Here is a 4,570-nt window from a genome sequence, read left to right as displayed (position 1 = left end):
GTCAGGAAACAATGAAAAATTTTTATGTTTCTAAATCTTTTCAGTCATCTATATATTCTAATTTCTTAGTATTTTTTTTCCTAGCCTATATCATTCACTAGAAGCCTGAAGTACTCCTATAAAAAATAAATATTGCTTACAGGAATGCAGATGACTTCAAATATTTCTGCACTTCACGGTGAATTGCTCATTCACCTGAGTGTTTAACAGTGTCAATGTGCTCAACATTATCATACTTAATTGAATAGTTCAACAAGATAATATGCCAGTGCACATACCACCCTGTGAAATCATTCAATGCATTATTAGGCTCACAATAAATAAAGCAATACTTAAATGCAATACAGGGAACTAAGGAAATTGTACAAAGAAAGGGGAGAAGAAAGAGAGGTGGGAAAGAAAGAAAGGATATTTGAAAGAGAAAGGTAAGGTGGGTGGCTGTCTGGGAAGAGAATTTTGAAGTCTGATAACATCAGTTACTAAACCTCTTTTTCTTGAACAACACCAAGGATAGACATCATTCATGGGAAGAAAAAAGAATATATTTGAATATTATGAATATGGTATATGAGCACTGTTTCTGATGTTTTAACTTATATCAAGAATAGACAAACATTTTCTGTAGAGGGCCAGATAGTGCTTTTTTGTTTCGGGCTTTTCATTTTCTTGGGGGTGTTGACTTGAGAACACTTTTACTTTCATGGAGTGACCAAAGTACTGTACACCAACTCTATGCAATTGTTTTCAATTTTGCCAGCATTTCTGAATGATATCAAGAAATCCATTCCTTAGGCATTTTGCATATTCTAACTTAATTGTCATTTTCAGATGTTTCTTGATATTATAGGAAAGCAACACAAATTTTACTTCTTCCTAGAACACTGAATACCTCCTTATCAAATAAAGTAGAACATTCAAACACAAATGCAAATTTCAAATAGTATAAAGTAACAATAACATACCCGTCTTTTCTTTTAGAAATGTATGTTTTCAAATCATGCAAGGAATCATATTCCATTATTAAAATTACTAAGGAAATTAGTATATTATGGAACAACATCAGAATTATTTTTCTTAGTTCTCTTCACTCTATAGATAGTGCTCAAGAACAATATTTCTCATATTGTCATTCTGTGACTGGAATATGAATTCTAAGGAGAACAGTTCTGTATTTCTGGGTCCTGGGTCCAAGGCAGGTGCTTCTGAAGATTCCTCCCAGAACTGCAGCTTGGCAAAGCCTTAGGAATCTGGTGGGTCAGGACTCACATCCCAGTTTCTTCACTTTCTAATTGTGTGGTCTCAGATAAATTTTCAACATTTCTAAACTTCATTTTCCACAAGGAAATGATGACAATAGTTTTTAACTCAGAGGGATATCAGGAGGATTAAAAAGAAAAGAAAAGCAAACATCCCCTTCCACAGTTGGAGTTCAATATGTGTCAATTCCCTTTCCTCATTCCTAGTGGAGGTTTCCAAGAGAGCAAAACTATAAAAATCCCTTTGATTCGGAGGATAACTAATGCAGAAAAAAGCCATTGAGAATAAAACCATTTGAAAGTGGGGGCAAACATTTACTATAATTAGTCAGGGGACATTAGCATAACTGGGACTTTGTTTTGAAAAATGTGATTAAAATATAGATATGATTTTGTCTTACAGTTTAAAAAATAAGAATAATCTTGTAAGACAATCATGTGCTAATTCTTAGAATAAAAGAAAGGAAGTGTTAATAAGGAAGGAGGTATAATTATTTCATTTTTGGGTAATGTATACAATAATATGATATAAGGTATATGAGGCCATTCCCTTCACATTTTAAACTTTAACTAGCAAAAACATGATTTTTCCAAAAGAAATGATGGAGCATTTAAAATGAAGAAACCTTCCAAATAGATAAATAATGACTAAAGAAAAAGAAAGCAAGAAAAACACTTACTTCTTAATCAATTATAGTGCATACCTCTTTTTCAGATATTCATCCACAACCTAATTTGACCTGAATCCAAATGATCTTAATGACAACTGTAAAGTATTAAAGTATTGTGAATTCTGAAAATTTAAAATAAAAAATAACTTTGTATTAGTTAAGTAGAAATAGCTTGATTTTTATCACATGCAAATTGTGAAAGCAACAATTTTAGGCAATTTTATTGCTGAATTGTCTCAGTTCGTAAGACATTAAAAAGTACTGGAAAAATACGTAAAATTCTGTTCATATTATTATGCTTGGGAATTACACTTGGCTGTGTGATATTAACATAATTAATATGGAAAAATATAATCCACAGCTTTCTCTGAAGAATTAATTTACTTTAGTGTTAGAAACTATGGGCTTTTTTAGACCAAATAGTATGCATACAATATTTCTTAATAAATTTTAAAACTGACCCAATTGTTACAAGATGGCTGGACACTTACAGCAGCTGAAAACTGGAAGCTAAAAGGTGTGATATAGACATGAAGTTACAGTTTTTGCTTAAGTCTTGGACTCAGAATATAGCACATATGATGTGAACACTAAGATCACATCACACAGTTCATGCTCTCTTTCTCCTTGGACGTAGTCCTGCATTTTTTCCTTCTTAGTGCATGCCATAGCACATAAATTTTGGTACATTTGGAAAAGATCAAGAAACTACTTGCTGTCACAATGAGTAGTTTGCTATCCAAAGTTAGAGTATTTAGACATTAAATCAGTCCTCCCTCAATGAAACGGAAATTCAATTATAATGAAAGGAACATGTTTGGTGACCCTTTCTGTGATTACATCATACATATAGGTGTACCTAACTCGTAAAGGACTATGATTTTCCTAAAGAAGTTGCTATATTGGGCAACTTATTGCTCACTTAATTTAAATAATATCAGATTAGCATTGTCATAAAATACTAAATGGAATGAAACCTATAATTTAAAATTGTGGAACTCTATGCTTTTTAATATGTATGAACCACATGATCATGAATCAGTTGGCCAGGATTTTACAAATACAAACATATAACTTGCAGGAAGCAAGTGTCTAATATTACATTAGGATCTTTAGAAAGGTATTAATATAATATGCCACATTATGCTATGTAAGAGGACTGTTTTGAAAACTTCAATAAAATGTGTACTGTGAAAAAGAGGAAAATATTTTTGGCTAATCATTATCATTGATGAAAAGTTAAATGTTAGTTGATGAAAATTCATATGTATGTACTACTGGGGTGAGAATAATGAAATAACATTATCTTTGCTATTGTGTGAACTCAAGATAACCTTGAAATGGGAGATTCATAAATAAAATTGGAGGATAATGGCTTAGGAAATACCTTTCTATTTTGAATATGACCTAGACTCATGATAAGCAAAGTTTGTTGATATATAGAATAATTAGGGGCATTGAGGGAGAAAGGAAAAAATCTGATAGTTGAAATGTTTGGCACCATATAAATGATTCAGGCCACCTTCTGTAATAGTGTTCACTTAACCCAAACCAATTAGATAGTAGTCAATATCTAGACGACTGATCAAATAGGCTATTCCTCTGCATACTTGCTGCTTTATAGAGTCAGCACACATCCTCCTACACATGGTCTCCCTGTGCAATAATAAACATATCATTACAAGTTCAGTAGTCTTTTTTTTAATTGGGGGAATGCACAGAGGCAATCCTCCATGAACACTAATTATGTAGGCCAGTTTCCCACATTTGGGGAAATTGCAGGGGTCAGCAGATCCCCAGTGCAAAGGATTAGCCTTGCCCTGAGAGAACCACCTTCATAACCATAATGTCTCCCTTGCCAGGTAAGTATCAGTAGTCTTCTATTCCAAGAGTCTTTCTAGATTTATTTACTGGTGCTATGGAAAACAAAATCGCATTATTAAACATTTTTAATGCATTGTAGTTTTTATATAGGTATGTTTTCTTTCTGTTGGAATACACAGGTCTTTTAAATGTCAGGATTTTATGGTCCATGTGTTATAGGGATCTATAATCCTCTATATTGTAGCTTCCATTATTCTATAAACAATTCTTATATTTGCCCCTCTCTCCCTTCCAGTCTTAAAAAGTATCAAAGAGGAGAAAATATGTTAAAGTGCATGGGAAGTTCTGAAAAACAAAAGTGGAAAAAATTAGGACAACTTAATAGTAAATTATAATTGGACACTGCTCACATTGTAAATTGTTTTGGAATAAAAGCTTTTTGAGGGTAGAACTGTGTCCTTTAAATGACGGCATATATTTGTATTTATGTGAAATACCTCATACAACCTCATGAACGTGAGGGTGATTACCAAAAAAATAGCAATTCTTACCTGCCCCCTTGCTTATTTATCTATGAATTATACTTCAGTGTTTGTATTCGCTTATTTATTATTGAATGTTGGTTTTAGAACCAACTTTTCAGTGTCAAATAAGCACAGATGACACTTCGGTCTGTTTCAAGTCCCTACAGGCATTATGATGGCTTTCTGCATGCCGCATAATGGTCTCTGTGACATTCAGGCTTGGATGTCATCCAACTTTTTAAAGCTAAATGTAGACAAGACTAAATTATTACTCATAGAGTCTCCTCAACATCAA

At 32.8% G+C, this 4,570-nt stretch overlaps 1 non-coding gene across 1 annotated transcript; it reads right to left on the bottom strand.

Annotated features, from left to right (window-relative positions):
- Positions 1-3,633: 3,633 nt before the first annotated feature.
- LOC111762555 (U1 spliceosomal RNA) lies at positions 3,634-3,797 on the bottom strand. The gene has a single exon (XR_002795649.1). It is a non-coding gene; the product is annotated as a U1 spliceosomal RNA (small nuclear RNA).
- Positions 3,798-4,570: the final 773 nt, after the last annotated feature.

Source organism: Dasypus novemcinctus, chromosome 11, assembly GCF_030445035.2.
Source record: "Dasypus novemcinctus isolate mDasNov1 chromosome 11, mDasNov1.1.hap2, whole genome shotgun sequence".
NCBI classification, from domain to species: domain Eukaryota; kingdom Metazoa; phylum Chordata; class Mammalia; order Cingulata; family Dasypodidae; genus Dasypus; species Dasypus novemcinctus.
Note: the sequence above shows the minus strand (reverse complement) of the source record. Positions and strands in the feature narration are given on the sequence as shown.